Source organism: Ascaphus truei, chromosome 2, assembly GCF_040206685.1.
Source record: "Ascaphus truei isolate aAscTru1 chromosome 2, aAscTru1.hap1, whole genome shotgun sequence".
Classification (NCBI taxonomy): domain Eukaryota; kingdom Metazoa; phylum Chordata; class Amphibia; order Anura; family Ascaphidae; genus Ascaphus; species Ascaphus truei.
In genome coordinates this window covers 186,780,645-186,792,581 of record NC_134484.1, presented here as the reverse complement: position 1 = coordinate 186,792,581, position 11,937 = coordinate 186,780,645, and positions in this window count along the sequence as shown.

The window sequence follows — 11,937 nt, the reverse complement described above, 5'->3', positions numbered from 1 at the left end:
TCCCGCCCATTGTGATCCACTATCTTAACAAAGAAGGGTTGTACAGGCCCATTCTCCGGTCTGTACAGGATGTTGTGCATAAATATGTTCCTGTCTGTACTCCAAGATTTCATTACAGAACATATTTTGTCTTCCCTTATGTAGGCAGTGCTACCCAACTTAATTCTTAAGTGCTCAAGGACTGCATCTCTGAGCCAGGTGTCTCTCTGGTCCTCGATCTCCTGCATGATCGGCTCTGGCACATATGGAAACTCATATCCATGAGATTGCTGGTATCTCGCAGCTATGGCTCTATCTGCTCCACTTAACTTAGTAAGGTTCCGGTTCCCAGCCTTTCCTGGCAGTACCCAGAACTTTGGCTCCTCAGGCACAATATCATCATACAGAATAGATGAGCCTTTGGGGGTGATCACTTTTTGCATAATTTCTCTCAACCTGTTATCTAACTCATCGGCAACCTACGGTGGAAAATAGGTGCCTGCGTCCCACCAGTGATCTACAATATCGTTCTTTATTAATACAAATCTGGTGCAGTCCATCCCCTCATGATACCCTGTGAATAATGGTGCCCACCATTTATCTCGGTGCTCATATGAGGATGACACACTCATACCTTCCTCAGACTCTGCTCTGGAGGAAACACCAGATGTCGCTGCCTCTGTAGAATGCGAGCCTTTACGCCTCCCTCTAAGGACATTCTTGTAAACCATGGGGTTCATCTTAGGGAGTTTGGGACTTACATGACCCGCTTTTGCAGTAGACTGGGACACTCGGGCTCTACCTCTAGGAACAGGATTAAACACAGTGGGGTTAGGTACATGTACAACACTTGACAATGGTATCTCCCCATCAGAACCCTCATCACTTGTCACCCAATCCCGCCAATCAGTTGAAAACTTGGGCTTCTTATCCAGCTTACTCCCACTAGGACCCAGTGGCATGACACGTGACGGGCAGGGGCAGTGGCCAGGGCAATGGCGCTAGGGGCAGTGACCATAGGATCACCATAGTCCATTACAGTGTCTGTGTCGGGTAATGCCACAACCGGTAGGTACTCTCTTACTGTCTCTTCCGGCAGCGCTTCGGGCTCCCCTCTTGGCTACTTGGGCCTTAAACTCCTCGAACTCGGCTTCCAGCTCAGCTCTCCTTATGGAAGCAATCAAAGCTTCCGGGCCTCTGCGCCAGTCTGACCCGGAAGTGACGTCATCGTTTGTCATCGCAGAATCTCCATCTGCTCCTTGGTCCCTCACCGGAAGTGTGTCGAGTACCGGAAGGGGCGGCGGTGGACCATCAGGTTCGCGGACGGACAGGTAGGCCTCAAGCCTCTCTCTCTCCACAGGTTCCTCCTTCACCTGGCGGGAATAAGAGGGTGGTGGTGTCCTCTTACCACTGCGCTGTCTTGCGATGCTTGTTGGGTCCTCCGTAGCCATCTCGGGTCCCATCTCTGCCGCACTGGGAGTCGCCACGGCCGTGGGACTTCTACGCGCTTCAGGCCGCACCAGCGCTCGCCGTCGGGGGGTCTCCGGACTCGTCTGCTTCATCTCAGAGGTAATTGGGACTTCTTCTTTATAGCTGGGGTGGTCCGCCGGCCAGCGCATCACCACCGATGACAGGCTGTCTCTTTCATCCAATGAGGACTGCAACGGCTCCTCCGCTTGGGAATCACCTCGAGTCCTTGCTGCACCGCCAGTGGGTAGGGGTACGAAACGGGCCCGCTCCAGTACCTCCACTGCGGTCGTGCTCTCCTCCGTCGGGACATCTCTTGGTGGCTGGGCCTGGGTCCCTACCGCAGGGGTGACATATGGGACCAGGGCAGCCTTCGCATCCGCCTCCTCCACCTCGATCAGCGTCGCTGGAGAGGCATCTCGTGGGGTCATTATTGTAGGGCATGGCTCGATAGGCCAGAGGTAGAACGTGCCACACTGTTGGCACCATGCCGTAGTACTTGGGGCCGGTCCGAGTGACCGGCATTGGACGCACAGGCACCGCAGATATTCACATGCCCCGCAGAGCACATGTATCTCTCGCCGCCATCTTTAGTGAGCCCTCTAAGCCCACGATAGCGCTACTCTCAGTGCCTATGGTGCAACTCGTTCCTAGACACTTACTACTCTCAATGGTGCTCTAACCAATGAATATAACACATGGCATACCCCAGGCTAGGCAGAACTCTCTCCTTGTACGCCGCACTTGCTGATGGTACATTACAAGCACTCTGTGGTGTGTTTTCTCGATACTGGCTAGTGTACTTGGCATTCCTAAGTACTTGGCGTCAACCTACTTTTGGCCACTCATAGTGCAGACCCTATGCTGAAGTCCCTGACCTAGTTAACAGGCTACCCCCACAGGAATCCTACACTATCTGCCTCAAGGCGACTAGAACAGCTATAGCCACTTGTACCCAAATTTACATCACCCTCCTAGGGCACCTAGGGTGTACTGTGCGAGAGGACTGTCTCTCCTGACTACCTCTAGTCTTCAAAAATGCCCATCCTTCTGCAGCACTTGCTTTGAAAGTGTACATACTACTCTCAGCTCTGCTTCGCTGAAAACCTGTCCTGTTTATCTCAGCAGCGCCTCCAACTATAACCCATCTATCCCTGCCCAATCGCAGATCAGGTCCCCTAAGGTGTTCTGCGGTCTGGCTATATGTCTCTGTGTGGTGCATACCTGCTGGCAACAGGAGGGCTTGAGTCTCCCGCGATGACATGGGGGACAACAGGAACAGGTTACTGGGGTGAATGCCTTCGTTCTCCTTCAATGGTGCAGCGCCTCCATCTGTAGTAAGCCCCAGGGACGCGGGGTGGAATCCCTACCACAGAAATCCCCCTCCCAGAGATGAGAGATTCCAATGTCACACAAGGTTCTCTTTAAAGCAGCAGTCTCTTTATTCTCTTGGGCAGCAGCAGCAGCCGACAGGTACAGTTGATGCACAGTCCACTAACTGTTCTCCCTTGGGATGGTCCGTGCCGCCACTCTGGACCAAAGGGCATCCAGAGTGGGGCTAGCTCTTCCCTCACCCCCTAAGCAGGGTGAGAGGTATTTGGTCCACCTCACTAACTATAGCTGTAGCAGCTCTATACATGAGCTGCTCACTCCTCTCCTTCATAACACACTATCTCAACTCTGACACACTGTCAGACTCACCTAAATAGGAGATGCACTGCTCTTTTATGATCTCAGCAGGCACCGCCCCTGTGTCTCTTGATTGGACACAGGGTCAGGTGACCTACCTCCACTATTCAGGGCAAGTGCTTGAAGTGGGGGAAACCCATGATAACTCCTGGCAACCTGCCCTTATTAGGAATTATACCAGGAGGAGGATAGAACTATAGCCCCATTTCTTACCAGGGCTATATATACTGTACGATCGCCGGTAAGAGCCATGCATCAAGACGCAGCATCAGGCAGCTTTTTTTTCTATCAGCTATCACGCTTTAGATTTTTAAGCACAATAGCAGGAGGAAAAAAACAGCTTGTGCGATCGGGCATGTTTTTGCCCGCACCTTCGCAAATGCGCTTCGCTTCTTAGTGAATCCCGCGTCTGGCTTCATTTTTTATCGTGGGATTAAAAATTTCCCAAAGTGGCCAAAAGCTCACTGCTTAGTGTATCGGCCCCTTAGTCTCTCCTTACAACCATGGTGGCCAAGCACTGCCATCTACTGCATTTATTCCCTCACCTGCTGTCTCTGTAAGTCTCCCAACATACCACTTAGATTGTAAGCCCTCAAGGGCAGATATTTATTTTCCTATTGTCTGACTTTGCTGTGCTTATTGTATTATTATAATTCCCTTTACCGTATTGTCTTTGTCAAGCACTGAGTACACTATCGGCACTATATAAATAAAGATATACATACATAATACATACATAATCTAATAGCATATTATTAGTTTTATGTGTTTATTCATAGAACTTATTGTGAAGTTCAATAACATAAAAACGGAAAAGCAGAAACAATTGGCTGCTCATATTTCCATGATACACCCATTTCACCTGCAGAGAGAAACCTGGTGTGAAAACACATTTTAACTTCTTTGCAAGTCTTCTAACACACTCGCTCCAGTGTAAGAATTATGTTGCAGAAATGTTAATTACAGTAAATGAAGCTGTTCCTGAGTCAAGCCTGATTTTTGAGACACCCAACAAATAGCTTATTCATATTCAAATGATTATACATATATTTACCAGTGTGCAAATTCCTAAGACCTGGTGTGGTCAGTAGTCCCTGAGGAGAGGTTTGTGTAGTGATTAACAAACCGTGCTTTGCATTAATCCATTCACATACAGTATTACAGTAATGTTTTCAGAGTTAGATCCTTTGTACATAAAGAATATGTATCCAGGGGCAGCAACGTGATCATGTTTATTTGTGTTTTGCATAACAACAGAGTATCCAAATGCAAACCTGTAATAATTACATGTACAATTAGTCAGCAAACTTTTAATTCTGGAAAAATAAACATATGTAGGCTGCCCAAATAGAAAAATACATTCTAATCTTTAAAAAGAACAGCATGTCCCTAAATCAACAGAGAACGTGTTTTATATTATTACAGTACTTTTCATATATAAAGTTTACTTAGCAGCCAAAACGATAAGTAAACAATTCTTAAAACAACATGCTTTTAGTTATGCATCATAGTAAATCCTCTAAAATATTGCCAGGAGATATTTTCCCCAAAACACCAGCATATTCTTTATAACCTTGCATGTGGTCCAACCTTAAATACAAATATGAAGCAAAAGATTATCTGTAGGCAATAAAAAAGAGGAGGTATGTTTGCTGAAAGATTGGGACAATTACTTACTTAGTGTTGTTATTTACTTATTTCAGATGTTTTCCAAAGCTTTGCATACTGTATATACAGTACATGGAATCCCAAATATGTTTCAACATGTGTTGTTTGCCTCCACTAATGATAGTATAGGTCAATGGATAATAAGCATGACAAATTATGCTTTCTGATTTTCCCCTTTCAGTGTCCTTACTAATAAAATAAATGTGCAGAAAGACAATCTATAAATTAACCTCTTTGCCGCCAGTAGAGATGGGCACATTGTTTTGGCGGATTTGGATCCACAGTGGATCGTCCGGTTCCTTTGGTTCACGGATTTCGCGATCACTTTCAAAAAGGGCAATTCACATTTTGTAGATTTTTTTTAATTATTACTAACAATACCTTTCCGCGGATTCCACAACCTGTGAGTGGTTTGTAGAATCCAATTCGTGGATTCAGCATTCCGTTGGCGGATTCTTAAGAATCTTAAGAATCCGCCAACGGATTGCTGAATCCGCGGATTGGATTCTACAAATCCGTCAACGGATTGTATCCAATGATGAATCCGTGCGGATTATAACCGACCAAATCCGTCCGCGGATTTCACACCGCAAAACGGATTTTGAGGGAAAAATGCGAGAAAATCCAGGAAACAGATTTGGGCAGATTCGCCCATCTCTAGCTGCCAGATTTATTAAGTAGTCTTCTGCCATAAGACAAGAGACAGGGGGTGCCCAATGCTGCATCCAATTGACAAAACATATAAAGTAAAATACTTCAATAATAATAATTGGTTATTTAGTTAACCCTTTGGCCAAAGGCGTCATAAGCCTGCATACCAACGTCAAGGTATAACCAAAATAATGCAGGTCCTACACTACACTGTGAACCCTTCCTTTTACCTCTGTGAGAGGGGAAAACCATAATGGGTCTTGATCGTACAGCAAGTGAAATGGCCTTCCAAGTTAAAAGGGTGAAGGAGGAGGAGTGAGCTCTGGGGGGAGGTGCCACAGCCTCCAAAGAGACATAGGTTAACACAGATACCCAGCAAGCTCAAACTCCCACACCCACCACAAAGTGAATATATATTTATGTCAACCAGAGAGCTACTGAGCGTGGCAATTGTATATAACAATAGACAGGGGGTGCCCAATGCTGCATCCAATTGACAAAACATATAAAGTAAAATACTTCAACAATAATAATAATTGGTTATTTAGTTAACCCTTTGGTCAAAACCATAATTGGATGCAGCATTGGGCACCCCCTGTCTCTTGTTATATACAATTGCCACGCTCAGTAGCTCAGGACCTGCATTATTTTGGTTATACCTTGACGTTGGTATGCAGGCTTATGACGCCTTTGGCCAAAGGGTTAACTAAATAACCAATTATTATTATTGAAGTATTTTACTTTATATGTTTTGTCAATTGGATGCAGCATTGGGCACCCCCTGTCTCTTGTTATATACAATTGCCACGCTCAGTAGCTCTCTGGTTGACATAAATATATATTCACTTTGTGGTGGGTGTGGGAGTTTGAGCTAGCTGGGTATCTGTGTTAACCTATGTCTCTTTGGAGGCTGTGGCACCTCCCCCGAGAGCTCACTCCTCCTCCTTCACCCTTTTAACTTGGAAGGTCATTTCACTTGCTGTAGGATCAAGACCCATTATGGTTTTCCCCTCTCACAGAGGTAAAAGGAAGGGTTCACAGTGTAGTGTAGGACCTGCATTATTTTGGTTATACCTTGACGTTGGTATGCAGGCTTATGACGCCTTTGGCCAAAGGGTTAACTAAATAACCAATTATTATTATTGAAGTATTTTACTTTATATGTTTTGTCAATTGGATGCAGCATTGGGCACCCCCTGTCTCTTGTTATATATAATTGCCACGCTCAGTAGCTCTTTGGTTGACATAAATATATATTCACTTTTTGGTGGGTGTGGGAGTTTGAGCTTGCTGGGTATCTGTGTTAACCTATGTCTCTTTGGAGGCTGTGGCACCTCCCCCCAGAGCTCACTCCTCCTCCTTCACCCTTTTAACTTGGAAGGTCATTTCACTTGCTGTAGGATCAAGACCCATTATGGTTTTCCCCTCTCACAGAGGTAAAAGGAAGGGTTCACAGTGTAGTGTAGGACCTGCATTATTTTGGTTATACCTTGACGTTGGTATGCAGGCTTATGATGCCTTTGGCCAAAGGGTTAACTAAATAACCAATTATTATTATTGAAGTATTTTACTTTATATGTTTTGTCAATTGGATGCAGCATTGGGCACCCCCTGTCTCTTGTTATATACAATTGCCACGCTCAGTAGCTCTCTGGTTGACATAAATATATATTCACTTTGTGGTGGGTGTGGGAGTTTGAGCTTGCTGGGTATCTGTGTTAACCTATGTTCTGCCATAAGACACCTCCTGGTAATGGAAGACCAGAAATGAACCAGCCGTACGATCTCTGCCAGTGCAAGAAGGGGATGTACAGTATGGCAGAAGATTGCTTAGTAAATAGCCCTGTATGCACAGCAATGCATTATAGGGCCCTCTGGCAGAATTATGGATAAATAACTTGATGTTCTACCCTTGTCCCTTGTGCTCAATCATCTCGGTGGGATTGTAAGCGTTTCGGGACAGGGTCTTCCTTTGCCTCATGTTGTTATTTACATATTGCACTTATCCCCTTTGTCTGTAATTTATTTACCTTGTATTGTAATTTTATAAAGCGCTGAGCACATTGTTAGTGATATATAAATACAATGATACATACATAAAGTGTTCTGTAGGTTGTGCTCACTTATTCTGCCCTAGTGGATAATCTAGAATCGTTTTGAATTAATATCCTTCTGCCCAATAAAGAGTAATGGAGTGTATTATTGCCATTGTTTCTAATTTAAAAAAGTCACATTGAGTCGTTGTGCCTATTATATTATAGATCCAACATTGTGTAACCATCCTGTCAAAATACGGTCTAGGTGACAAGTCATGTATGTACTTTATGTAGCCTTTTATTTTTATAGCGCCATGATGGTGAGAGAGCGTGCTTGACGTACTGTATTCCAAGTGTGGGGGAGTTCCACAGATGAGAGGCGGTGAGGAAAAAGGGTTTAAGGTGAGAGAGCAGTAGAGGTGAAAGGGGTGGAGAAGAGAAAGTTATGGGTAGAGCGTAGGAGACGAGCAGCAGCATAATGAGAAATCAAAACTGATATGTAGGGGGAAGCAGATGAGTGGAGAGCTTTAAAGGTAAGGAGGAAAAATGTGTAGGTGATCCCAAACTTGATGGGAAGCCAGGAGAGGGATTTAAGAGGCAGATGAGCAAAGACTACTCTGGAAGAACATACAATTATTTGAGGAGGGAGGCCTGTTAGGAGTATGTTACAATAATCCAGACAGGAAATAATAAGGGCATGCATTAAAGTTTGAGCAGTAGATTGACAGAAGAAAGAGGCAAATTTTGGCAATATTACGGAGGAAGAAGTGGCAAATTTTAGCTATGAATATGAATGAAGAAGAGAAGAGAGGAGTCAAATGTCATAGCTGGGCAATGTGCTTTGGCAACTGAATAGGTAGTGATCAGGGGCGGATTTACAATTTTGCACATACATTACTTACCTTACCATACTTACTGTGCCGTAGGTACATACCATACTTACCTTACCATACTTAGGCCCATACCTTTTTGCCGCCCCTAAATTTGTCTTCTCGCCCTCTCCTCAATACACATAACACGACCCTCTCCGCAATACAAATAATACAGCCTTTTCCTCAATACACATAATACCACCCTCTCCTCAATACACATAATACCGCCTTCTCCTCAATACACATAATACCACCCTCTCCTCAATACTCATAATACCGCCTTCTCCTCAATACACATAATACTGCCCTCTCCTCAATACTCATAATACCGCCTTCTCCTCAAAACACTTAATACCGCCCTCTCCTCATTACACACAATATTTCCCACTCCCCAATACAAATGTACCAAAGACCCTCTCCTTACCTCCGGTGAGGGGTAACTGCTCTGCTGTTCAGCTTATCGGCAGAGTTCCGCACGATCGGGGAGTTAGCAGGGGGCGGCTATCTTGGAGACAGACACCCATGCACAGTGTGGCAGTGCAGCGGCTATGTTGGATTGGCTCCGCACGAACTGAAGTGGGACAATGAGTCCCAGAATCCTCGGGGGGAGGGAGATCACGTGGGCTGGTCCAGCCAATGGCCTGGATACAGCCTGAAGGAGCAGGATATCCTCCAAGGGTGGAAAGCCTGCGAACCAGAGCCTACGGAGTGTCACGCGTAGCTCACCACAAACGAGGAGCGACTGCAGGGCTGAGGTAGGGATTGGTACAAAACGCCGATCACAACCGCAAGGGCGCCTCTAGAGTGTAGGATAGTCTTGCAGGCCAGATCTGGGAAACAGAAGACAGCGTAATTGAGGTACTTGCTAGGTCTTGGAGAATTGAGTAGCGGATCATTGGGGTACGTAGTCGGAGTCAGGATTGGAGAGCGTAGAGTAGTCATAGAGCCAAAGCCAGGGTCAGTGCAGGAGAGAGCAGCGTCATCGTAGTCCAATGCCAGGGTCAGTACAAGAGAAAGTAGAGTAGTCATATCCAAAGCCAAGGTCAGCGCAGGACAGTATCACAAGGTAAGTTCCAGGCAGGGTCAGGCAGCAGGGTTCAGGCAGACAGGCACAAGGTAGTGAGTACAGCGTCACACAAACAGGAATTATGCTCGGCAATGACTGGGAGCTCTGAGAGCATATTTGTAGGACCTCCCACCAATGGAAGGCAACCAGGAAGTAGGAGTGCGGTTCAGGATAGGCTGCTGGATCATGTAGGTGCGTCCTATTACACAGCCAATAGCTACCGCATTAGATTGAGCGCACACGCCGCACGTAACCCATGCAACACGTAGGCGACCCGGTCACACGGCGTCATCGCGCACCACAACACCCGAGGGGCAGAGACCGCAGACCACTGGGGAGACCACGCACAGTGCACGCGCCGTGCATCAAGACAGGAGGGGCGAGAACGCGCCCCATGCCCAGAGACTGAAGGGACCGACGGGGACCGCGCAGAACTTGCGCACAGCACGTAAGTACCACCGCCAGGTTGCCACTCTTGAGTGCCATGGGGGTCAGATGGGCGAGTGAGGGTTAAAGGGGCAGAAGCAGCAGAACGGTGAATCCTCAAAATACCCATCCCCCCCCCCTCTAGGAGCGACCTCCGGGTGACTCCATGAAATCTTTTCTGGGACGTTAATATGAAAGTTCCTGATTATCCTTGCTGCATGAACCCGATAACTAGGAACCCACAATCTCTCCTCAGGAACGAATCCCTTCCAATGAACGAGATAATGTAAAGAGCTCGCACCACGTGGAGGACCGAGACCTTAGGTGAGAGGGGGAATTGCTGTCGGAGGCCCCACAGTATGGGACCTGCTTCAGCACAGGTCCGCAAGCTACACCTGGGAATTGGAGTACCCAGGAAGGTACCCAACATGCACCATCAGGCCAAGGGAGGGTAGCGCTGCCCTGGGATATATATTGGGGAAGGCAGTGTTGTTAGACACCGGTATACAGGTGCACAAGCACCTCAGGATTATTTGGAGCTAGCTACCACAGGGTGTGTGTGTTATTGATGCATAACACTGTGTATAGTAAAGATCAGTTTGATATATTTATATATTGCGTGATGTTATATTGTTATTACGGAGTGTATTGTGTCCTATGAGGAGTCATCCCGACCACGCTGGGATCCCTCATAGGTGGAGGTGCTGCACGGAGAGAGAGAGAGCATTCAGGTACACAAGCACGTGTAGTCGCCCACGGTTTCCTTTAGGCATAGGGAAAGGGGACTACACACATATTACCACCCTCTCCCAACACACAAAATACCCCTTCAACACAAAACACCTCCCCCTTCCAGCACATACAAAATAGAATTCCCCCGCAGCATACACACAAACATGGCACCCCCCCCTACAACACATACATGGTGCCCCCCCTGCAACACACACACACAATATGGCACCCTCCCTTGGAACACATACACAACATGGCACCCCCCTGCCACACACACCATGACAACCCCCCATGCAACACACACATATGGCACCCAGCCTGAAACACACACACACACACACACACACACACACACACACACATACCTACACAACATGGCACCCCCTTCTGCAACACACACAACATGGCACTGTAACAATATGGGGTTAATCAGCGCATTAATAAAGGATGGTTAACCCTATTTCGTATTGGGCATGAAAGGGTTAAATTTATATGCACTACACGTATCATTTTTCCCTCTGTAACTTATTGTCCCCGTTTTGCAGGATTGTATAGGCCTGCGGTAATGTATTGCATTGTATACCTGCATTACTGGTGTTTGGACACAAGATGCCGCTGCGTGAGCCAAGCCGCAAGCTAATTGGAGAAGCGTGGCGCGGTCTCTTTGTTCCGTTGAGTAATATAGATATCCATTACTGAGGCTTGAACTTGCAACCGTGGGGTCAATTGAATCAAAGGGTTGCGGTTTCAGTCTCAAGTGGGTACCAGTTACAATGCATCCAGTCCCAGTTAGTAGCGTAACTTGAAAGGCAGCAGGCAATTGGCGTGGGAACTCGGTTAACCGCAAGTCAATTGACGTGAGAAGCCCATAGCCCAGCATTGACGACTCAAGGAGAAGCCCCTAACTCGGGAACGGAATGGGCTAGCACCCTGAAATTTGGTATGCAGCCCCTGAGTAACACCCCAAGCACACACATATTAAAAGTATAACTTTAGTAGAAGTAGAACACATATTTTTATTAAAGTGCCCTCCTGGCTGCAGTTTTAAAAGTACAGGCAAGATACATTTTTTCTACTTGCCTTTGTAATGCATCCAGTGACCAAATGTTTTAACACCCATGAGCTGGGGGCACTTTCTTATGCAGACTTCAGAGACTCCCTGCTGAGGCAGTGCCTATGAGTCTAGGGGAGTTTTGCCAATGAAAGCCCCCAGAGCCAGGTGGTGTGAATTAGACGGGAGGCTCGCTGAATAGGAGATCCTGCTAGTCATCTGTGCTAGTTCACACCTTGAGACCAACTCCTAGCCTGGGAGATGCCAGGGAAAAGGGGAGTACACATATGGTAAGCAGCC